General features: G+C 44.1%; 1 long non-coding RNA gene across 1 annotated transcript; it reads right to left on the reverse strand.

Moving 5' to 3' along the window:
• Positions 1–277: 277 nt before the first annotated feature.
• Positions 278–20,206, reverse strand: LOC149862910 (uncharacterized). Its single transcript, XR_016443239.1, has 3 exons — positions 19,832–20,206; positions 17,801–17,896; positions 278–1,313 (listed from the first exon to the last, which is right to left on the reverse strand). It is a non-coding gene; the product is annotated as an uncharacterized LOC149862910 (long non-coding RNA).
• Between the last annotated feature and the right edge of the window lie 5,909 nt (positions 20,207–26,115).

Below are 26,115 nucleotides of genomic sequence, written 5' to 3' on the forward strand. Positions count from 1 at the left end.
GACATTAACCACCCAGTCATGTGTTGAGTCCCACCATGTTTCAGTGATCCCTGCTATGTCTGGGTTGGTGTCAGCCAGCAGGAGGGTGAGTTTCTCCTGGTTGTTTGCCATACTATGAGCATTTGTGTAGAGGCATTTGAGGCCTCCTGTGGATGTGTATACTGGCCCCCTAATCACAGCATTGCCCTGGCCCTTGTCACTTACCTTTGTATACGTTTCACTCGTTGGTCTCAACTGATGTTTGTGGTTGTAACTCATTCTGATGCAATCTGTTTTCTTAGATTTATTATGTTTTTGTTGAAACATTTGCTATATCAACATTAGCAAATATTTGGGAATTTTACACTATTAATAATTATTCATTAAGGCATGAATTTAAAATTAGTTTGATGACAATGGATTAAGTAGCAGTTTTTCAGGGTTGGGGATTGTACATAAGGTTCAATTCTTGGATGACTAATTTAATGTTGGTACTACTAGTAATATAGATTTATTTAAGTTGTCATTGTTGAGAATATGCATATTTGGAGAACATTAAGCATCCAAAGACAATTAGCAGCATATTACCTAGAGTAGTAAGGTAAAATAGTTTTTGGATAGCTGAACACTATGTCAGAATCAGTCAGTATATAATATATTAGAAAAATGAGTCAACTACAGTGTACTTCATTTCACTGTTAGGACCTCAAATATGATTAACCAGAGTGGAAACACTATCAGAAACTGTAATAGCAGCTTATAATGATTCAATAGAGTAGCAATATTTTTAATATAAGGAAAAATGAAAATTTAAAAATGCATTATAATAAACTTTAGGAATTTAATGGAAAATCTCTTCTCTTCTTTCAGACAAGTAAGCGAAGCAGATATCAGCTGATCAAGGAAAATGGCATTACCCTGTCTATAAAGGTAATGGTTGACAATTATTTCATCTCTGGTCTTCTTTAGTTAGACAGGCTTTCTGGTAATCACAGTTTTAATTCTTTGTATTTAACCATAATCATAGGATCTAATGCCGCTAGTTAAGTTCACTATGGTTTAATTTTTCTATGTTAATAGTATCTTAATGTTCACAGTGATCACTGGTATCTGATCACCAGTTTACTATTGTTACTACATCATGGACCTAGTTATTTCCTTATATGGTTTCTACAAGGAAAACCCTGGCATTCAAAATGCTACAATGCAGTATCTGCTGGAAACTCTGACTTCTGCATAGCAACCAGTGTCTTGCTTTCATCATATTTTAGCATAAATAAATCCATGCTGGATTGTTCTTGATATAATGTTTCTTAGCTTTTTCATGCCAGCATCTGTAAAAACACAAACAAACACAAACACAGTAATGCCTTTCTGAAATCAAGTGATTAAATAGTACTGCTCCTAAGCAAGCAGCATTTTTAAAAAGTCCTGTTCATGTCTAACATATATGGCAGATAATAGAGATCTCCAGTAGAGATGTAATGGACGTTAAAGATATTTGACTGTGAGCTTCACATTGGAGATGCCAGTCACAAATCCAGGGCATAGCATACCAGGATAAATCTAGGCAGACACATTTGTTCTACAGACTGATAGCTTCAATGAGTGCCTGTGATGATGCATATGGATACTGTAATATCTGATAAATGCAATCTAAAACTTTAAATATATAACTAACACTAAGTTTCTTAGACCTGGTGCATGATAGAGTGTGACTTATTTTTAAATCAAATTCTTTATGGGTTACAACATAACTAGGAAACTTCCCAGAAAACTTCAGTTCTTTGACTGAAGGTAGATGAATCTAAACAGATAAAACTACAAAGGAGACATAAATAAAGGAATATCATTCTGATTACGATGATCTAGAAGCAAACTAGATGAGCCAATCATACTCCATGAAGATTCTGTTTTCAGGGTCAGATAGTTAAGTTCTAGAAATTCAGAGAGGTGCTCAGTCAGATCTTTTGAGATTGTCAGAACCTGTTGATTGGTTTAAAATTTTTTACTAATCTTTTATCTGTATCTGTAGTAGGCCTGGACTAAGTGGCTAGTATTCACTTAGGACTTGAATTCGGCCGATTCAGGGGACAGTGTTTCGATTCAGTGATTCAAATTACTGTTCTGAATTGATTCAGCTGAATCTGATTTGGACATTCAGCTCCCGCCCACCTACTTACCAGCTCTGAGTCTGGCTGCAGCTCCCTGCTGCAGCCACCAGAGACTGTCAAAATCATCAAAGCTCTCCAAACCTTTTCCAAAGATTTAGAGAGCTTTGAATAGATTTGGACCTTTTAATTGTTCACCTGATTTGATTTGGATTCAGCCACCGAATCTAGCTGAATCTCCTCCAAATCAAATCACCACCTGAAGCTTTGCACAGCCCTAATCATCAGATGCCTAAATGCTTTAAAAATTCTGATCTTGGCCTTTAGGGGCATGTCCACATGAGCACGCACGTGCCTCTTGCCCCACCACAAACCCCTCTGAGGTGGGACAACAGGCATGTGAGGGAACAAAAAAATGTTCCCCACGCTGTAAACTTGCAGCGTGGGGAGAAAATTTGACCCCTGGATATCGAGGGGTCTAAAAAAAGCAAAGTATAAAAAAGCGGGGGAGGGCAACCAGAGGCTGTGTCCTCCATAGAGATGCTCTGGCTCTGTTTGGCCCCTAGCCCTGGTGCTGAAACAAACTGCCGCCCAGGCTGCATGTTTCAGCACCAGGGCTCTGGTGCCAGTAAATAAGGGGCTGGGGGCCTGGAGGAGGGGGGAAGGGACTGTGGGGGGAACCTCCGCCAGCCTCCCCAGGCCCCCGAACACTGACACGGCTGGCCCCTCCCTGCGCAGCCCCCAACTGCTGTCGGGGCTAGCCCCTCCCCTGCCAGTCCCCCCAAGCCCTCTGGCCCCTTCTGGGGATGGCCCCTCCCCCTGCCAGCCCCCCCCCGAGGCCCCTGACTCCTGCCACAGCTGGCCCCTCCCCCCACTAGCCCTGGCCTAGGCCCTCTTGCCCCTCCACTGCCCTGTGCTGCCCTGGGGGGCTCTGCCAGGAGGCCCTGGAGCTCCCCCCACCCCTGCTTCTAAGGTAAGCAGAGGCTTATTTTTCCATTTATTTTTCTGTACTTTTTCTGTTTTTTTTTTTTTAAGTGATGGTGCCTGGGGTTGTGGAGGTAGCCTTGGGGCCTGGGGGTGCAAGTTGGGGGTGGGTCTGGGTGGGGCACCCATTGGGGAGTCTGGGGGAGCAGGGGGTGGGGCTGGGTGGGGCAGCCATTGGGGGGGCTGCAGCAGCTCATGGGGGATGGGGCATGTGGGCCTTGTGTGGGGGGTAGCCCTTGTGGGGGCCATTTGGCCCCCCTGTGTGGTGGCAGCAAAATATGTATTCATGAAACCTGTACTTAGAGTTCACTTTATTATTATGATAAGAGACTTGCTTTAGCACTGTCAATATATCAATAAAAACATCGTCCAACTGATTGCTGTCTCTGTCTCACTCTCTCTCTGTCTTTATAGTGTTCTTTTGTTTTACTTGTGGAGGAACATAGATTTGGGGGTATTTTATAGAGTGACTTTGGGATTTATTTAATCAGGGATTTTTCCGTTTTTCCAATAGGGAACACCAGAATTCCATCTGAGTCTGGCAGGTGCACAGCAGGTCACAGCCAGGTAGCATCCCCCACTACCAGACCACTGCAGTGGGTAGAGGGTGCAGGGAATTCTCAGGGCTGCTTCAGCAGTCCAGCTGGCACAAGGGGTAGTGTCCGCAGGTACCAATTGGCTGGGGCCCAGAAGCTCCTGAGAGCTAGTAGCCCTGAGCTACTTGTCAGGGCGGCTTTTTATACTGCTGGGTCCAGGACAGGGCAACTGTTTATACTGCTGGGGACAGCATATGTGCTGGCCCTGGGCTCTAGCTCCCTCTGGCTGAATATCCAAGAGGAGCCAGGCAGGGTTATTTTGCCCCAAGTGGCACAATTTTCCCCACACCAAAGTGCATATTTGGGCACATGAGCCAAGGCAAAAAGTCCCAGCTCAAATTTGCACCACTTCTATTTGAGCTGCTGCAAGCGCACATGCTTGCATGCATGGACGTGCCCTAGGAGTGTATCAATCAGCTGCTTTCTGGCATGTCTTACTGTTTAGTTATTAAACATGCATTGCATCCTCAGAGTAAACCCTGCTATTATTATGAGTATTTGATTCTGAACATGGTTTCAATGCCCTTCAGTGAAGGCAGGATAAAACTTATTGATGGGAGGAAAATTGTATAAATTAAGAAATGGATACAAAGCACCAAGAAATTCAACTGGAAAGCTGGGAGTCTATTTAAAATATGCTTTTTTGGGGGTGGCGGGGGGGGGGGAGGGAGGAAGTTAAGGGAAATCCAGACCTGAAAGTCAGCACTCTTCAGCTAAAGCACATGCTTTTTAACATTTGTTTTTTCAATTGTGTTGTTTTACCCTGACTGAGTTATTAACACACCTCTATGCGAATTATAAAAATACAAACCCTAATAGACAGTAGCAAAGTACGTGGATTTTCAAATTGCTTGGCTGAGATCATGATTTGACTTATTAGATAAATTATATATTCTAGATGTATCATTATCACCTTCACCCTAGCATAACCCATGATACCTTGGACTGTTTTACTTAGCCATTAAGCAATATCGTATATGAAGGGAACACTTTTTTGCCTCGTGGTCACATCATAGATTCATAGATGTTAGGGTCAGAAGGGACCTCAATAGGTCATTGAGTCTGACCCCCTGCATAGGCAGGAAAGAGTGCTGGGTTCAGATGACCCCAGCCAGATGCCTATCCAACCTCCTCTTGAAGACCCCTAGGGTAGGGGAGAGCACCACCTCCCTTGGGAGACCATTCCTGACCTTGGCCACTCTAACTGTGAAGAATTCCTCCTAATGTCCAGTCTAAATCAGCTCCCTGCTAGCTTATGTACATTATTTCTTGTGACCCCCAGGGGTGCCTTGGTGAGTAAAGCCTCACCAATTCCCTTCTGCACCCCCATGATGAATTTATAGGCAGCCAAAAGGTTGCCTCTCAACCTCTCTTGCAGAGGCTGAAGAGGTCCAGGTGCCTTAGCCTCTCCTCGTAACGCTTGGCCTGCAAGCCCTTAACCATACGAGTGGCCCTTCTCTGGACCCTTTCCAGGTTATTCACATCCCTCTTGAAGTGTGGCACCCAAAACTGCACACAGTATTCCAACTGCAGTCTGACCAGCACCCAATAGAGGGGAAGTATCACCTCCTTGGTTCTGTTTGTCATGCATCTGCTGATTCATGATAAAGTGCAGTTGGCTTCTCTGATGACTTCATCACACTGACAACTCATGTTCATCTTGGAGTCCACTAGGACTCCAAGATCCTTTTCCATTTCTGTGCTACTGGGCAGGTCATTTCCTAGGCAGTAAGTGTGCTGGACATTTTTCCCCCCTAGGTGCAGCACTTTGCATTTCTCCTTGTTAAATTGCATTCTCTTGTTTTCTGCCCATTTGTCCAACCTGTCCAGGTCTGCCTGTAGTTGTTCCCTGCCCTCTGGTGTGTTCACTTCTCCCCACAGTTTTGTATCATCTGCAAACTTGGACAGAGTACACTTCACTCCCTCGTCCAAGTCACTGAAGAAGACATTGAAGAGTATTGGTCAAGGACCGAGCCCTGTGGGACCTCACTGTCCACTCCCTTCCAGGTTGATACCGACCCATCCACAACCACTCTCTGGGTAAAACCCTGGGTACAATTTGCCACCCACCGGACTATGTAATCATTCAAGTCACAGCCTCTTAACTTGTTCACCAGTATGGGGTGGGATATCGTATTGAAGGCCTTCCTGAAGTCCAAGTAAATGATATCAACCCCTACTCCTGTGTCGAGGTGTTTTGTAACCTGGTCATAGAAAGAGACCAGATTAGTCAGGCATGATCTACCTTCTACGAACCCGTGCTGGTTTCCCCTCAGCATAATTTTTCCTGCTGGGCTGTCACATATATGAGCCTTAATAATCTTTTCAAAGACTTTGCCAATGATGGAGGTGAGACTGACTGGCCTATAATTGCCTGGATCCTCCTTTCTCCCCTTCTTGAAAATAAGGACCACATTGGCCCTTTTCCAGTTCTCTGGGACGTTTCCCGTGCACCATGAGTGCTCAAATATTCTTGCCAGTGGCTGTGCAATGATATCGGCCCGTGCCTTCAGTACCCTCAGATGGAGCTCATCCAGGCCTGCTGACTAAAATACATCCAGTCCTCCAAGTGACTCCGCAACATCTCAGGGTCAACGCTTGGTAGTCTGGCACCCAGCTGTTGCCTCTCTACAATGTGAGACTTGTCTTGCCCTTCATTTAGGAAGACTGAGGCAAAGAACTCATCACTGTAGTATGATTTCTGAGAGGTTTTTGAACATCGTTCACTATAATATGATTTTTGAGAGATGTCTGCACCCGGCGGGCTTCAAACATCCAGTCCCATGCTGCCTGGCTTTGGGTGTGTACAATTGCTCATCACTCCGTCCCTGTGGTTGTCTAATCCAGATGTATCGCCCTGGGGTAGCCTTCACCCCAATCTTTCCTGCCATGACTTTGTTTGTTCCTTCAGTGGTGGGGGTCAACTACTAGGGCATATCCAGAGTCGGGAATCCTGGGGTGGTGATCTTCTGCAAGGCTCCAACCTCCCCTACACCTCACCCTGATACCCAGCCTCACCGAGTTGCTGACGACTCCGGGCCTGACCCTTGCCTCTTGATGTAATGGGCACTCTGATACAGATATAAAGATATAGCCTGACCCTGAATCGAGCCCATTGTAGACCCACTGCGGTCTTCCTTCCTACCCCTCCAAAAGTGGGAAACTAAACAATGAAATTAAGGAAAACACTACCAGTAAAATCCCAGGCCTCATGCCAAATGGTCTTCCTAGCCCTGAGAATTCCTCTCCCAATTAACCCTATCCTAGGCACCCCCTGCCTGGCTGATATTCCTCCTGAGTGCCGAACGGGACTACTACTGGTCCTTCCAGTTCAGCCTACTCTGTCCCTCGCCGAGCAGCTCCGACAGTTAGGAGTTTGTTTCCTGCAGCCCCTCCTGCTGCTTAGGCTCTCTGGCCCCATCAGGGTAGACTCTGGGAGCCTTCCTAGACCCGTGCCGATCCCACCTGGATTGCTGAGTCAACTTCCGTCACCCTCTCTTCGGGGCCATCTCTGCTGTCGGCTTCTTCATTCGAAGTCCTTGGATCTTCTCCCTTGACTCCGTCGCCAAGAAGAGGGGCATCAGGCAACTCGCTGCTGGTGTCCTCCCTCCGACAGCTTTGGATGCAGCCTCTTGCCTTGTGGAGAGTCATCCAGATTCTCCTCACCCCCGGTTGGGGTTCCAAAGGCACCTTCTCTGGCAGCTCTGCTCTGGCTCTCCCCTCTTCTTCATCCAGACTATCTTTTATTTTCTCACGCCGGCTCCGTTCGTTACTCCCTGCAGCTGGCCGCAGTTTCAAAAAGACGCCGCTAATCAGCCGCGCAGGTCCCACCACCATTTCTGGTCTCACTATGGCGTCAGCTGCAGGTAAGGGAATCTTTGTCTCTCTTTTCCTTCCTCACCTTCCCTGTTGTGATTTGGGTCCCAGGATTCCCCCTTGACCCCTCGGGGTCTTTTCTCTGTAGTGCCCCGGTGACAATGTCAATATGCACAATTGTATGCTGGCCCTCATGGTTATCAGCATATAGAACCATTATACTTTACATGAGTATGCTTAAAAAAAAAAATAGAGACATATTTTTTACAGATTGCTTTGTCCAACCAGGGAAAGAACTGTGGAGGACTGTGGGAAGAATTTAATTTGTGTCCAGTAATGGCAGAAAAGCAACACTTCCTATCAGCCACACAGCTATACTTACAACAAACATAAGTCATCCTTGGTTTGCTTTGGCTAGCTACCAAAGAAAGCAGGCACAGGTGTGAAACTGGCATTCCAAAGGAATGAATGCAATGCTGTATTTCCCCCTCATTTCAAGCATGCACCCTTTTTTCTTCTCACATTTCACTTGGTTCCTTTTAATTTTTCATTTATCTTTGTAGCCTTTGCATACAGCAGAGGGCTGCCCAGAGTGAGGCAGCTGAGTGAAGTCCATTGAATACTCTGAGGAATTCATGTTACTTCAGTAAGTTACACACACTTCTATGGCACACAATCCGGGGACTTTAAGCTCACAGCAAGTGACAGTAAGTGACTGTGTTTATAAGCCTTCAACTATTCATAGAATAGTGAATGATTTTATTGTCTCTTACCAAAGGCATCAGTTATGAAATTATAAGGTAGGAATAATATCAAACCACAAATAAAAAAACACACATCTGTTTACTAGATTTCAAATCTATTATTTACTAACATCTTTATAGTTCCTTTCTTGTCAGGTTTGGAGTTTTTCCAGATTCAATATCATTCCTTAGGCTGAAATGTCTATGGTTTGGGTAGAAGCCAGACTAAAAATGAATCAGAAATTCAAATATTTCTGGAATATGCATATTGGAAAAGTAGGAAAAAAATAGAAAATTACAGGTATTTCCAAAACTCATCAAACTTATTTTCAGAGGCAGGGGCCCAGGAGGCAAATCAGTACCAGAGCATAATCATACAAAACATGGAAAAGGCTACAGAGGCAAACTAACTTCACCTTTTCCTAAAGAAGTCCTCACTCTACCACATGCACAGTGATATCCTCAGTCAGATCTAGTATTTTGACTGGTGAAGTTAAATCCATGAGACTGAGTGACAACTGATTTTTAATTTAGGGAGTAATTTACACAGAGTGAATGTGACATACCCCGAATTTAAATAGAGGGACAAGGTTTTTTGGGTAAATCTAATATATTTTATTAGACCAACTAAATAATTGTAAAAATTGTTCTTTGCAAGCTTCTGGGCACAAACTCCCTTCTTCAGGTATAGGGAAATGCTGCTGGTGTGTTATGTGTTCTCCATCATAGAAGAGAAGCCAATATGCAACATTCAGATGTTTGGCAGTGAGGATCAGAGGGTAGGACCTTATAACATGTGTTTGTTTATAAGTATAGCTGTGCAGCTGGTAGGAATTATTTCTTTTCTGCCATTACTGGACACAAAATAAATCTTTCTCACAGTCCTCCATGATTCATTCCCCCTTCCCCCCCCCACCTACCTGTCTCAAACCTATTGTCTCCCATTCCTTCTGATCCTCACTGCTATGCATTTGTATTTTCACAGACCTGCTTTTTGCATATTAGCTTCTCTTCCACCACAGTAATAAAAGATATCCCATTTGCCCAAAAAAACCTTGTCTACCTATGTCCTTAGAGCAATACGGCTACAACCAACAACCCCACATTTAAATAGTATCATTTTACACTTATTTTTTCAGAGCAGAGAGTTTGCTGACCCTGCACAGCTAGGATGCCCCTGTGCAAACATCTCTGTATTCTGCAAGCTCCCTCAGTTTGCCTAGAGATAGATGGCAGCAGTGCACAGGGCAGCCCAGACTACCTGTGTCTCCCTGCAGGACACTGTGGGAATTGCGAAGGAATTAAATTAGATTGCCCAGTATTCCTACACCATGGTGCAAAAATAAATAGAGTTGAGAGAAGAAAAGTGATAGGGAAATGGACCAACGGGACATATTCATCATCCCATGGAATGTTTTCTTGCCAGTTTTATGATATTTTATACACAATGGGTTTAAACATCACATTCATCACAAAATAGGGAAAATGTTCTGAGGTGTGTAAATCGACCAAAATGACAATTAATCAGTGGGATTCCTGGATGTTCAGCATTTCTGAAAAAGCCACTTATAATGTAGGTGGTCAAAACTAAATTAAAGATTCCAAATTTAAGTGTCCAGGTTTGAAAACATTGTCTTAGATAAATTACATATTATATAAGATCAGTGTCAAAAGTGGATGAAATCATGTACCAGCCCCAGGGGGTCCTAGCCATACAACATAGTTTAATAATTCATAATATAAACCCTGAGACTTCAAATAGGAATTTACAGTATTAAAACCAGTTTGACCTGTTGTGTTCTTTCTGAGTTCTTTGCAAAAATTAGTGAAAACTAAGAGCTGGCATTTTCCAAGGGGTGCTTTAAGTAAGGAAGGGAGCTTCAAATATAAGGAGGGGTGTCTTAGAGTACATAAGGCTCTTTTAAACTGTATTGAGGTGTAATTGGATCCATCACACCTACCTTTCTATAATACAGTCACAGAAATTACTTCATGTAGTGTGGAGGTGTCCAAGATGGTTTTAAAGCAGCTAGTGCAGGTACCAACAGTAGTCTAGCTACAGCAGTAAAGGGCTGTGCCCAGACTGAATTACTCTGTGACCGCAATTTAGGCATAAAGTTAAAGCTTCACAAGATATAGCTACTGATTACCCACCCCACACAGAAACACAGGTCCCAGCTACAGTAGTCTATCAATCCCAAATATGCCTCATCAGCTATCTTCAGACACACAGATAAGAAAATCATGGAAGACAATCATCCTCAACTATGATGGATTGCTGAAGAGCTACTAATTAGCTGGAGTAGTCTCATGAGCGTTGGAAAACTTCTAGCCCTTCACACATCATGGTTTGTGAATTCAAGTATCTATCAATAACATATTCCAAGTGGTATTTAATTCATGAATTAGGAGTATTCAAGCTGTTTGGTAAAGTCGCTTTTTGATTTGCTTGATATGAGTTACATAATTGGTATGTACAAAAGTACTGATTATACCTGATATTTGTTAATTTAGTAAGACATAGGAGTACGTGGGCTTGCTCTTTCTGTTCTTACACTCTTTGCCTCTATGGATGTCCTGGCTAGGTGACAAAGGTTATTAAAAATCAGACTAAAACAGCTGCAAAATTTCAGCACAGACAAACGTTGCCAGTGCTCTTTTTCCTCTGTTTAACTGCAGGATGCATAGTTGTGTGGTGAGAAATTGGGATCTTAATCCAGCTACTTTGCAAAGATCTGATAGTTTTGTTTGAGATTAACTCTTCAATAACATCTCCAGACATTAACAAGTACCACAGAACACTTCTTTTCCCATCATCAGCCAAACCAAAGCAGTTGTTTCTTTATGATACTGGTTGACATGAGGGCTGTTAAATATTTTATAATAAATACTGTATCTTCATAGTCCTTCTGTAACAGAAATTATGTTTTACTAGTTCCTTTAGAACCGTAGACAACATCAGGAAACACAGATCACAACCATACAAGAAGACTCTGTAGTACTGTACCTCCTGGGCACGACAGAAAGATGCATGGACTGTGATTGAGAGGTTATATAGAATACAGTGGTTGAACTGTAATTTATTATCCATGCAGTGTGTATTATGGTGGTGCCTAAAAGCCTCCACCAGGGTTGGGGGCCCAAAATGCTAGACATTGTACAAACAAGTAGTAGGGACAGTCACTGTCCTCAAGGTTTTTCAATCTATACAGACAAAATGAAAAGTGTGAGAATGAAGTACCATCTGAGGAACCTGGGCACAGATCAATTAACACCAAGCTTTTCAAGGGCCCCCTTGTTCCACACTCTTCAAAGCCCAAGCAAAGCAAGTAGCCCAAGATCACTGAGGAAAACTCTGTGAGATGTGGGAATGATATCCTGAGCAACCAAGTTCAGGATCATCCAAATTCACAAAACAAGATAAAAAAATGATAGAAACCACAACTCTCTGTTTAGAAGATTCTATCCTGAATGGCTTAGAGTAGATCATATTTTAAATTAAACTGACAATTTTTTTTTATATTCACACTATTTATATTTATGACTTTTTAAATTTCAAACAGAATTTTTATTAAACAGAAATTTATAGTTAGCTTTTGTTGTTATTAGACTGCCATGCTCAATTAAGCTGGCTTAGATCTAGGGCAACTCAGTTAATTTCAAGGTAATTTAAAGATGATTTCATTTCTACGGATGTTCTACAAGTCAGTGATTTTACAGTATTGATTTTGTTACTGTTGACAATGCATGTATATCGGGGTGGGCAAAATATGGCCCACAGGCTGGATCCAGTCTGCCAGGCCATTGAATCTGGCCTGTGGGGTCCCTATAAAAAATTTAGAAAATTAATATTTATTTGCTCCTGGTTGCCTATCAAAGATGAGAGGAGCCAGGGGCAGTAAGGCTCAGGGGAAGCCAGCAGGACCCAGGAGCAAGGCCAGCCTGGCCCTGCCCCATCCCAAGCCCCCTCCCACTCCAGCTCCCCATGACTGGAAGCCTCAGCCTGCTGCTGCTTTCACTGCCTCCCTGCAGCTTGCCGGCCACTCCAGCACCACGTGGCCCCCAGTTTCATCTCCAGACTGCAGGAGCATATGACCTGTGCCAGTACCTCAGGGCCAGTAGCAGGAGAGGGTGTGTATGTATTTGCCCATGCAATGAGGGAGGGAGAGTGTGTCTGTGTGTGTGTGTGTCCATGCAATGGGGGGGGGGGAGAGAGAGAGCGATGAGGGAGAGAGGGAGGGAGTATGCATGTGTGTGTGTGCAATGAGAGAGGGACAGAGAGAGTGTGTCTATGTGTGTGCGGTGAGGGAGGCACAGACTGTGTGTGTGCAATGAGGGAGGGAGGGAGAGAGAGAGTGCATGTGTGCGTTTATAGGGCAAGTCCTACACTCATACACCACCCTGCACATGCACCCCACCCTCACACTGCCATACATGCACACCCCCACACCGCCTCACACACCTGAGCCACCCTCTGCACCACACACAGGCCCCCACAAACCCCATACCCACCCAAATCCACATATCCACACACAAACCCACATGCTTCCTCACCCACACACCAAACCACCCCCACACACCCCACATTCATACATACCCATACCCCCACAACAAACCTATTCCCACCCCCCATTCCCGCACCCCCCCACAATATACAAGAGTCAGACTTCATTTTAAGCTATTGTGCAATCACCTCTATGTACAACACACAAACTCATGTAAATCAGGACAAAAATATTTTTGAATTCGAATTAAAGAACGTTGTAGATTTTGATTTTTAGAATATAATCTGGTGTTTTTCTGGTTCTGACATGGCAAAACACCTTGCCAAAAGGAGTATTTCCAGAGGCAATGGAGTGACTTTTGGTGGCAAATGTCCAGGGTTAGTGGGCTTGACTTCCGGTCCCAAGGTGGTGACCAGGGGCAGGGCACCTGCCAAGGGGCGGGGCTACCCATGCAGCCCTTGACAGTTTGCAAAAATGCAGTAAACTGAAGTAATTGCTCCACCTGAAGTAATTACCTGCCCCGATATATATATTCTGACTGGAATTTTTATCCCATTTAAACTGGAATAGATGTGGCTTTAAGTCAGACTTTGACTTGCATCTGAATATAAGGGAAGATGACTGGACCATACATGATATGTAGTAGCAATGAAAGACATCTTTCATTATCTATTACTTTTATTTTTTTAAATTATCCTGGATCCTTAGTCCTTTATTTATGTGAGACACTGCATAAAGTTTCCTAAATCTCCTTTCACTGATTTAACTCCACTGCTTTAAAGGAAGTTAATCCAAATATAAGCAAATATAAATGAGTGGAGAATCAGGTTCAGTCTTCTGGCTTTGCATCAGAAGTTAACTAACACAGCTTTATTCCCTGAGCTCCACTAACATAGTTGATGATAGTAATGCACAAACAAAGATGCTTTCACATGCAAAGAGCTGTATAAATTGTTATTGTTAAACATTGCCATGTTAATTTCAGCCTCATTAAAAATACAGGAGACACATTAATCTTAGACCCCCAAAAAGACAGTCATTACAAAAGAGTGTGTTCTTTACCTTCTAAAAAAGCACTGCAAACCAAGGAAGGTAAATACTAAAAATTACAAGCCATGAAAAAGAAGTGATGCTTTCTGCATCCTGGCAAGAACATCTTGAATACTGGATAAAAGAATTTAACGTTCCTTTTACTCTATCTACTTTTAATAGGAAAATCCAGATGCAGATGTGGGCTCCAGTCCAGTGCCAAGCTGCCTGCTCTGTTTAATAAGGAGTTTAATACAATTTAAAACGAAGAAGCAAAGAGCCCTAAGATACAAGCACTAGAGATTCAGAATCCTAATTAATTTTCTGTTGGTCACAGTTGTCACAGAGATTCTCCTCCTTATGCCTCAGCTACTGTAGTAAAAAAATGCAATAAATTCAGCTCCTGCACTAAGTCAAAACTACTGAAGAGCTTATTGATATTCATATGAGAACATAAAATATCACACTAGAATTATTCAGTGATGTCCCCCTTGTGATTTCTATGTCTGTAATGAAGGATAAGTGTAAATGTATGTAAATACCATTAGCTGATTCTGCCTTATCTGATGTTGGGAAGAACCTTTTTTCTCCCTGTCTCTGCCGATGCACCTGCAGTGAACCAATGAGGGTATGGGTAAGGGCCTCAAGGGCACACCGAGCACTATTCCACAATGCTGGAGGTAGTGGGGGAGCTTATCACTGATTTGAGGAATAGACTATGCCCCTGAATTCCCTGGGGACATAGTGCCATTTTGCAACAAGCTTTGGAACTGGAAATCACTGCACATGCTTTGCCAAGACAGGTTTCTGGTCGCTGATAGAAGAAACGTAAATTACTGTACATACAGCAAGTGATCTTGCATTAGAAATATCTCTTTCCTCCACGCTACCCAACACACCATAGACAGGTGCTGAGACAGACAGCCATAATGGTGAAAGGTAAATAGCTGAAAAGACAGCTAACAGTTGAGAGATCGCAGTGAGAGTATACAGACACCACATAAGAAAACCTCGCAAGTGAACAGTTTCATAGTGAGCACAGCAACAGAGAGGCAAATAGCTATGTGACAGAGGAAGCAAATGCATTAGATGGTAGGTACCTTTTTAAATAGGAAAGTATTTAAATTAGAGAGTATAGTAATTTTTGCAAGGCTGGAAAGGCTGCTTTAGGCAGAATACATACTGAACACAGTAGGACACAGGCTTGGTTTTTTCCTTCCTATAAAGGCAGTGGAGCTGTAGTCATTTACACAAGAGGAGAATCTGCCCTGGAGAGCTTCAGCTGAGAAGAATTGTGGAGGTGGCACTATGTGAACTTTGCAGGAAGTGGGGAAAAAGGGCTGTGATTAGAAACAGGATTATAACATAGCTCTAATTAAGTCAAAAGACCAATTTTCCCCATTGCAGCCCAAGCTGTTAACCAGTACATACAGCTCATCAGGTTATATCCTTTGAGAAATGAAATTGATGATTGTTAGGGATTTCTTTGGTGCTGTCCTGTTTATCTAAAATGGAAAACACAGAAACCCATTTCCTGAACAGAACAAGAATCAATCAGGAAGGAGTTTACTAGCTCGCATTTCAAGCATCTTTCTGGCCAGGACTATGCCCAAAAACCTTACTGTCTTGGTTTTGTCCCAAGCTCATGTGCTTCTCTTGCTGTCCTTGGTTTCTTATGATTCAGACAGTTATATCAGTTCAGTGACTGAGCTTACACACAGCTTCATATTTGAGCCCTGGCTTCTGCTGTTTTGTCTATCACTAAGAAGGAGCATATAATGGTTGTCTTATTTAGCCTGTATGGAAGGCAGCCGGGGGCCCAGTAGCTGCAATGAGGTTTGCAATGTTCATAGATTAAAGCCCTATATGTTGCAAGCCACTCTGCCAGCAGCCTAGCAGTAACCGTGAGCCTGATGATGATCATCCCTTCCACAAGAACAGACAACAGGTGATGGAATCTGAAACCAGGACATTTCCATTTACACTAATACTTGATTGTAGGGGTTGTGGAAGAAGTCAATGTGGAGTGAATATAAAAGTCATAATGGAAATCTCTGGGATGACTGCCGGAAAAAAAGAAACTCAAAACCATCTCAGGGAATGTGCCTAATTCCTAAGGAATTTAAGAAAGCTACAGAGGGCACTTTCAACTGTGAGCTGTGGAAAAAAATAAGTAGCAGACGGGATGGAGCTAAATGCTTGTGTGTTTTGGACTCTACCAGTGGATTTTGCAAAATACCTGTGAATGAGGAATGGTCTGGTCCTTTATATTGACTTTGCCTCATGAAGGACACTATGGTTACTTTTCTTACCGTTATGTTTTTGTAGCTCTACTTATAGAAAAGTAACAATAAGTAGGCCTGTGCAAAGTGGCTAGTATTTGCTTTGGATTCAGATTCAGCCAATTCGGGGGACAGTGATTCGATTCAGTGATTCAAATCATTGTCTCAAATCGATTCGGCCAAATCTGATTCAGAGATTTGGCCGCAGCCAAATTGGCCAAATGGCCAAATTGGCTCCATCCACTGCCTGCTGTCAATGGCTGCCCTGCCCACTCTCCCAGTTCCTAACTATTTGGAAAAAAGCCCACCCTCACCAGTTGCTGCCAGGATGGGGGGACAGGGGATGATCCCCACTGGCTCCCACTGCCACATGCCATGTGGGGGGGCTCTGCAATGATCCCCCAACCCCTGCTCACTCTCCCAGCCTCTCCCATGGCTGCCCTACTCGCCCCAGTTCTCTGCCCTTTAAAAAGAAAAAAAGCAAAAAGGCCCTGACTTACCAGCTCCTGCCAGGTGGAGGGTGATCTCTGCTGCCACCCACTGGCCTGAACTGCATGGGGAGCTCTGCCATGAGCTCCCAAAAGTCCTGAGGCCACTGCAGCAGCCAGTAAGTCGAGGCTTTTTGTTTAAAGAGCCAGGAGCTGGGGTGGGTGGGGCAGCCATGGGGCGGGCTGGGGGAGCAGGCAGGCAATGGGGCCTGGCAGGGTTCCCTCCATGGTACCCTCCCCCCTCTTCCAGTCCTCCCTCCCCCACCCCCTACTTACCAGCATGGAGTACATGTCCAGCTCCCTGCTGCAGTGAGCAGGGACTGCCCTAATCGCCAAAACTCTCTGAATCTTTTCCAAATTGATTTGGATAACTTCAAATCAATTTGGATCCTTTAAATGGTCTCCTGATTCAATTCGGATTTGGAGATTCAGCCACTGAATCAGGCCGAATTTCCTCCAAATTGAATTGAATCAGCACAGCCCTAACCGTAAGAACAAATCATACCCTTTCTGGAATGTTTGTGAATTAATGGAAAACTGGTATGATTTGAAAAGGTAATTATACTGAGCTTGATCAAAACAGACAAAGGAACCTTTTTCCATGAATGGGAGAAAAGGTAGCAGAATTACATTCCAAAGATTTTAATTCAGGAATGTCTCTTCTTAAGCACAAAAACAGGCTCACTGACTTTAATCAGATCAGTCATGTAATAGGTGCTTCTTTAAGAAGCTTATTGAATCATCATCCAAGTATCTAAACAAACTTAATCTAGTCTCTACACTGTGTTTATGTCCCTGTCACCTTTAGGAATTCCTGTGATATGTATAGAACAAGTGAGCACTGGGTCATAAAACAAATGCACATATCTGCTTTGTTGAGACTTGAAAAGCCTTCTCTAGCTTTCATGATCACATGGAGGAGCTGGTTATCAGAGGAAGCAGATTAATATGAAATGTCAGCTTAACAGAGCATCACACACCCAGAGCAGTGCTATACATAACATGCTCAGAAAAGACCATGTGTCTGGAAGCATTGCACAATCATTTGCCATCAGAAGTTTTAAAAAGTAGTATATTTTTAAGCCTATATTATAAACATTCATTTTTTAGTGAAATTGTTATGTAATTCCAAACTCCAATGAAGGAAGGGCATGGTGATATTCACATAAGTAATGTAACCATGGATTTGATATAATCAATACCATCTAAACAAATAACAAAGTTGTAACTTGTAACATGTCTCTCTGGTAACTTGTTCATAACTTACCATGTTATTTTACTTCCTCCCGCTGTCCTCCTGACTTACCAGCCAAATGATATGTACTGAAAGCCAATTTTTTTCACTTAATAAGAGATCACTCTTCTGTAGAAGAAAAGTATAAACATTTGATAATTTAAACAAGATGAAGCCTGATGAAACCCTTCATAGCTGAAATAGACTACCTCATTTTTTTCTAGAATAATAAACATAAAAAAACCTGATACAAAATAGAACACCTTATTCCAGGTATTTTTTTTGCAGACTATGAAAAAAATACCTAGATGTTGACTGTTCACTAAAAATATTGTCTCTGTATTAATAGATCTTGTCTGTATTTAAATACAGTTATTACAAATGAGGACACAAATACTGTTAGATTACATCTGTTCTTAATCTGCAGTGATGGATTTGTGCTTTACATCCACTCTCCAGACTAAATTTTAGACCCATGCACACAAAGCCAGAGTACACAGATCTTGCACAGGGGACTTCTTAGGAGAAAAGGCCAACACATGGCTTGGAATTTTCTCTCTTCTTGGGCTGAAACCACTGTTTTTTCCTGTTCTACAAAATTTTGGCAGCTGGGCCATTGGATCCTACAGAAAGCTGCTCTACAAGTAGGGATCCACTAAAGCAGTCTTACGGTCCTGCACAGCCTCCTGACATGGTTCCTGTAAAGGAAAATATCTAAGCCTTATTTTTTAAAAACAGGTTTTTTATAGCCCTTTTCCCATGAGACTACGGTTACAAAAACATAACTTTAGTGTAAACCTGTCACTGGGGGAGAAAGACACAAGCAGAGTCAACCCAAGCAAGGTACAGGGCCCGGGGCAAATCAGCCCATGTGGGGCCCCACCTCCGCTCTGATCCCAGACCCAAAGAAGTGAGAGAGGGGAGGTAGTGAGCGGCTGGGTGCCGAGCTGCTGCTACACCCAGCTCTGCACCACCGCTGCTCTGCCCAGCTCCACAGGGCCCCCCATAGTGCAGGGCCCAGGGCAGTTGCCCCAATTTTTTGCCGTCCCCTCCCCCCCCCCCGGGATGGCCCTGGACACAAGCAACTGAATTCTAATTCTGCAGCAGGTATTTGGTCAGAGGAGAAGGTAAAAAGGGTTTTTACCCATCCATACACATTCTATGTATAATAAAATAAGTAGAATGGTCAACTGCATAATTCATTTGAGCAATATAATATTGTTGATATTTGTTAAATAACTGATGCAATAGTGCATAGAGAGCTATAGGATTGGTCAAATATTGAACCATAATTATTTCTTCAATTACTTAATAAAAATTGGCAATATTCACCAAATAATATACCTAGAGACTATCAGTCAACCAAGTGAAAATAAGTCTTGTCTGCTTGAGCTGCTTAATAAAAATGATTCTATTTAACCACCTTGAAATTCTTAGGGTTGTGAATATGTAATGGTGGGCAGATACTGGCTTTGGCTGGGTAGAGGGCAGAAAAAGTTGGTGTAGACTGTGTTAGAGCACCCCAAAGCAAGTATTAGTAAGCAGAAAATGTTGATGCCAGTACTGGGGTTTAAAATCCTTCATTTTTTTCTTTCTTGTCTTTCTTGAACAAACAACTATCACAGTTCCACTGCATTTAGCGTCTTTTGTAACAGCGAATTGAGAGAATTAAGGGGAATACACATGATTTAACCCACTAACAGGAGCACCATTTAATAAACTCCACTAATATTAACTTCTGGGATCTGAATCTGCTCATTATAAAATAATAAAGAGGGTCTTCCATATGCCTTGGTGAATTACTTAATCTGTCTATGCACTTCTGATATTTAATTTTACTGTAAAACTCATATTTCCCACCAGCAAAAATTAACATTATGCAAAACTTCCCTTTCACTATAGATTGTACTATTTTAATCAAGTCACCATTAAACATGGAGTTAATCTTTGTAATACTCTTCTGGAAATAGTGCCTATGCAAGAATTCAGTGAATTTGGCTTATCCCCACATAATCCATCTAGTCTCAACTGATGAAAACTGAAACTCCACCCACACATACTCACCTCCTCCAGCCAGATGAGTGTTAGAAACATCAGTGTGCTTTTCCCTCCAGCAGTCCACATGAAGCACTCCCCCTTTCATCAGTCCCCATCGTCTGTGTGCGTCTCCGTCATGATTCCAACAGTGATTCCTCAGTCGTTCAAACCAAAGTTCTCAGAAACCAGCCAATGTGCCAGACACAAATGCCATTCCTGGAAAAAAAATCTCAGTCTGGCAGCCTCACAACAGACTAGAATTCCCTCTGTGTGGCCACAGTTGTTCTTGGCTTGTGTTTGCCAAAGGAGGTAGAAAAGAATAGACAGAAAAGGGAACAGCATCCAGGCAGTTAGTAAGAGCTACAGGCTGGACTCATTGGGTTGCACTGAAATCACCTTTAACGTGTCAGAGCTTACCTCAGACTCCTTTTCTGTTGAAAAGGAAGAGCCTGGTGAATCTGCATAATTTACATGAGATCAGACCTAGAATTTCAAAATCTTGCCATTTAAAAGTAATCTGCAAATATGAACTAACTGCTGGAGTTGGAAGTCTGTCATGGTGAATTTTTCCTAACAACCATGGGTTGTTTATGGTCCTGTTAACATTTACTAGGAACTGCCCTTTAATCTTAATCTGGGCTATAAATCAGTGTGTCCCAAAGCATCAATGGAGACCTCGATGAATCACCTCAATGGTGCCCCAAAAATTCTAAGGACTGTCTTGTTCTGACTAAGGTACTACTGCTCATACCATAAACAGCTTTACCTATGATTATGTACCAACAAGACTAATTATCTTAGTGCCTGGACAGATAATGTGTAATCAGTATTACATGAGTATAAAAATGCAGTGGATAAATGACACAAAACTCCTAAACGCGCATAACTTTATTCCATCTATTGGAGACTTATCCCTGAAATAAGAAGTATAAGGAAAATCGGCTAGGTATCATCTGTCTGCAGTATATCCAGAGGTAGTCATTTGATCAAGACAAACAGTTTCTTGCTCTTCTATCATCTAGTAGTAAGGAACAATAACAATGACCTTTAGTCTGAGCTGTCACAGAATAAGCTACTCATATGACTTTTTTATGTGCAAAATAGATATAGATGGAACTGGGACATTAGAGAAACAGGCAGCAGTGCAGGCTCCCTGGGGACCCTTCCTGGTGCCCTGTTGTCTCCCTGCTTCAGCCCCTAGATGCAGCAATGTGTCTCCAATAGACACAATGTGCCAATGTGCCTTTTGGGTCAGCAGGTAGTGTCTTTCCACCCCTTGCCCCCTAGATACACTGTTGAGTCCAGTGTTGCATCTACACTACTGGAAAATGGGGTAATGAAACAAGGATGTATGCAGTTTTCAATCAGTCAGGAGCACTCATCACAACACTTCACCTGCCTGGCTATTTTCATCTCATGGTTTTCTGCATCCTTTATGGAAAGAGTAAGATAATATGACTAATATAGCTACTTCATTAAAGTAAGGATCCAACAGCTCTTCATCCCTTTTAAGCTGTTATTTTAAATTTCAGTATAATTGTACTTGAATCTAAAAATATATTTTCCTTCCAAAATCTCAGTATTTCATCTGGCAGTCACTACTAATTTCTTGTTTTCCCTAAAATATTAGATGCAATTTGATATTATTGTACATATAGCACCTGATTCTTTTCTTTTGAAGTCAACAGCTACATCCCCTGAATTCAATAGGAGCAGGAGTAGGCTCTGAGAGGAATGCATTTTCCTATTCATGATTCTGTGGTAAGCTAATATCCTGTTACATAAGGTTGGCAAAAGATGACTGCTTTAATCATAAGATATATTGTTATGTGTTCTTTGTAGCCAGTCTGGCATATTGGAACATATCTTCAGATAAAGATTACTGGAAAAATTAATTGAATCTCTCAGAGCCAGATCATTAAATTCTTTAAGAGCTGGCAGGATAAGGAGGTGGTTGTGAACATGTATAGGAGTTCAGAGCCTTGATTTTATGCAACAGAAAATGGAATTGAACACCTGGAAGTGGGGCTTTCTGTGCCTAAAGAAATGCACCAGAAATCAGGCAATGGGAGAGTTTAATGAAGCATCCTTAAAACTAAGGGAACAATCCAGTGACCAAGGAGCCACCAAACAGGGGCTGTAAACAGGGTAAGCAGTTTGCAGGGAGTTTGCTGGGAGCAAGAGGAGGAAAGGGAAGAGAAGCCAGGCACCAGGCACCAGATCCTGTCCAGGGAAGGTAAGTGATCCAGAGCTGCCTGTGCCTTTGGTTTGCTGAATGTTTGTTTGGTGGGCTGTGTGTGTTTGGGAAGTGTGCTCTGAGAAGCTGGGAGGCTTGCTGGCTGAGTGACTGCTGATTGCTGAATGATTGCTGCCTGGACCTGACAGAAGCACTAATGAGGAGGCGGAGCCAGTCCAGGCACAGCAGGGTATAAATAGGAGACTCCTTAAGCAACCAGGGGCTGCGAACAGGGGAAGCAGTTTTCAGGACAGTTTGTGGGTCAGTTTGCTCCCTGCCTTTTGAGAGGAGAGGCTTTCAGTATGGTATGAGGAAGCAGGAAAAAAGAACATCTTGGGGCCAGCAAGGCATAAACAGGCCAGCTTCCAGGCAAGTTCACTAGGGAAGGTGTGCTTGGAAGAAGGGCGGTAAGAGAGAAGCGGCAGAGTCAAAGACCCAGGGAAATGGCTGGAGGTTATTGGAATGCCAGAGTCACTGCCACTGCCTCTGCTTACACCTGTAAGGTTTCTGTCCAGGCAGGATTGTTCACCACTAAGGCTTCCCCCCAGGTCCAGGTTTGGTGCTGTGGAGACTGTGGCTTGCAGGTTCCTTCCAGTGATGGCCAGGTGGAAGATGCCTGCAGTGTCAGAGATACATCCTGGTGATGTTTCTCAGGGAACAGGTGAGGGAGATACAGGAGGAGGTGGTGAGGCTCTGAAGTATCCTCTGCCATGAGGAGTTCATCAATTTGATGCTGGAGAAAACAGCTAGAACTGTGCAGGAAAAACTGCTAGAGGCAGCACTAGAAAAGAGAGAAGACATGGACTCCCAGGAGGGTGGAAGCTGGAAGCCTGTGACCTTTGTAAGCAAGCAGAAACCTTTACCTCCACCTGAAGCAGTTCATCTGGAAAACAGATATGCAGCCATGTCAGCAGAGAGGGAGAAACATGCTCCATTGGTGGAAAAGAATAAACCAGGCCTCCCCTAGGTAGGAAGTATCAAGAAAACTGCCACCACGAAAAAGCAATGGGTGGTGATAGTTGGAGACTCGCTTCTGTAGGGGACAGAGGGAGCCATCTGCTGACCTGACCTGTTGTCTGACTACTACAGTTCTAGCGGTTTTCTCCAGCATTAAATTGATGAACTCCTCATGGCAGAGGATACTTCAGAGCCTCACCACCTCCTCCTGTATCTCCCTCACCTGTTCCCTGAGAAACACCACCAGGAGGTATCTCTGACACTGCAGGCATCTTCCACCTGTTGTCTGACTACTACCTCATGCTACTTATCCATGTGGGCACCAACGATACTCCCAGGGGAGACCCACAGTAGATCAAAAGTGACTACAGGGCTTTGGGTGCAAGGGTGAAGGGGTGTGGGGCTCAGTTCATGTTCTCTTTGATCTTTCTGGTCAAGGCAAAGGGCCTGGGCAGGAAGGACTGGAAGTCCTTGCACAGTCACAGAACTATGACATGACTGGAATAACAGAGACTTGGTGGGAGCTCGCATGACTGGAGCACTGGCATTCATGGGTATAAACTGTTCAGGAAGGATGGGTAGTGGAAAAGAGGAGGAGGGGTTGCACTTTATGTAAAAGAGCTATATGATTGCTCAGAGCTCCAGTATGAAACTGAAGATAGGTCTGTTGAAAATGTCTAGGTTAAGGTTACAGGAGAGAGCAACAAAGGTGACATTGTAATAGGTGCCTGCTATGGACCACCAGACTAGGAGGAAGTGGCAGATGAGGTTTTCTTAAAACTGCTAACGGAAGTTTTCCAACAATAAGCCCTAGTTCTCATAGGGGACTTCAATCACCCTGACGTCTGCAGGGAGGGCAATACAGCAGTGCACAGGCAATCCAGGAAATTTTTGGAGTGCTGGGGACAACTTCCTGGTGTAAGTGCTGGAGCAGCCAATTAGGGGCCATGCTCTTCTTGACCTGCTGCTCACAAAAAAGGAAAAATTGGTAGGGAATGTAGTAGTGGATGGCAACTTGGGCAGCAGTGACCATGAGATGATTGAGTTCAGGATCCTGAGGAAAGGAAGGATGGAGAACATCAGAGTAAGGGCCCTAGACTTCAGAAAAGCAGACTTCAACTTGCTTAGGGAACTCAAGGGCAGGATCCCTTGGGAAGCCAGTCTGAGAAGGAGAGGAGTTCAGGAGAGCAGGCTGTACTTTAAATGAGCCTTACTGAGAGTGCAGGAACAAACCATCCTGATGTGCAAGAAGACAAGCAAGTATGGCAGAAGACCAGCTTGACTTAGCAGGGAACTTGTCAGTAAACTAATTCACAAAAAGGAAGCTTATAAGAAGTGGAAACTTGGACAAATAACTAGGGAAGAATATAAGAGCATTGCTTGGGCATGCAGAGATGAAGTCAGGGGCATCCACACATGCAAGCACATGACCTTGCAGCAGCTCAAAAAGAAGCAGTACAAATTTGAACTGGAGATTTTTTGCCTTGGTGCATGTGCCCAGATATGCACTTTGGTGTGGGGAAAATTGTGCCACTTGGGGCAAAATAACCCTGTCTGACTCCTCCCAGATCTTCAGCCAGGGGGAGCTAGAGCCCAGAGCCAGCACCTGTGCTGTCCCCTTCAGTATGAAAAACTGCCCTGTCCTGGCCTCATCAGTACAAAAAGCTGCCCTGGCAGGTACCTCAGGGCTACTTGCTCTCAGGAGCTTCTGGGCCCAGCCAGTTGGTACCTGGGGACACTACGCCTTGGGCCAGCTGGACTGCTGAAGCAGCCCTGAAAATTCCCTGCACCCTCTACCCACTGCAGTAGTCTGGCTGTGACCTGCTGCGCACCTGCCAGACCCGGATGGGGACTGCAGAGCCAGTAAAGGCATCTGCCTCTCTGGGCCAGCTGCCAGTGGGCTGTGGCTGCAGAGTTGGCCTTTGTGCAGCACTACTGCTGTGTGGGCCCCATGCCCAGCCACCTAGGCAGCTATCTTTCAGAAGGTGTTCCCAGTGTGATGGCCTGCTTTGAACTGTGAAAGCATGTCTTCCTGGACCCAACTGGCCAGGAGGTCAGCCACCTCCAGCTGGGTCCAAGATGCTAGCTCTGAGCAGGCAGGGTCCTGCTACTGGCCTCCCTAGCAGGAATTCTGGTGTCTGAAAACTGAAAAATCCCTAATTTAAAAAAAAAAAATCCCAAAGTCACTCCAGAAAATACTTCAAAATCCATGTTCTTCCACAACAAAAATAAAAGACCACTATATATATACAGACAGAGTGAGAGACAGTGATCACTTGGGCAATGTGATATTTATATATCTACAGTGTTAAACCAATTTGGAAGCCTACCAGAGTGTTCTTCATAATAAAATGAATTCTAAGTTCCTATACATTTTGCTGTTTGTCTTTAGTTTTCTTACCATAGAGCAGTTAGAGCTCCCTGTGACCCCTTCATTAACCAGGATGTGGGGACAGCTGTCCCTGCAGCCACTGCTCCTGCCAGCAGGTCTCATCCTGTCTGGCAGCTGAGCATGCAGGGTGTGTGCTGGGGGATGTAGAGTTTGTAGGAGGAGGGTGGGAAGGGGGGTTTGGGGATGTGGGTGTCTCTGGAGGGATGTGGGGGACTATGGGGTGTGTGGGTAGGTGCAGTTGGATTATGGAGGGACACTGTGAGGGGGGAGAGGCTGCTCAGGAGGGGTGGGTCTCCTGCTTCCTGAAGTCTCCCTCTGCACAATTCACAGACTTCCCCCTACAGGGGCCACATCCCAACACAGGATACAGCCCCCTAACAGGAGATACAGCCACCCAGAAGGGCCTACATGACCCCCACAGGGGCTACCACCACCCCTGCAGAGTCCACATGCCCCACCCCCACTTGTTCCCCCAGCCCCCTAGATTGCTGCCCTGCCTGGCCCCATTCCCTGCTGGCTCCTTCATCGCCCCACCCCTGATGGCTGCCCCACCTAGCCCCCAGCCTCCTGAAACTTTAAAAAAAAGAATAAAAGATATAAAAAACCTCATACTCACCAGCAGCAGCAGGGGTTCTACGGCCTCATGGCAGAGCCCCACTGCACAGCACAGCACAGGGCAGCAGGGTCTGGCCCCAGTCACCTGGCACCTACACTGCCACTGCCCCA

Source organism: Crocodylus siamensis, chromosome 6 (assembly GCF_052110815.1).
Source record: "Crocodylus siamensis isolate JL-2025a chromosome 6, ASM5211081v1, whole genome shotgun sequence".
Classification (NCBI taxonomy): domain Eukaryota; kingdom Metazoa; phylum Chordata; order Crocodylia; family Crocodylidae; genus Crocodylus; species Crocodylus siamensis.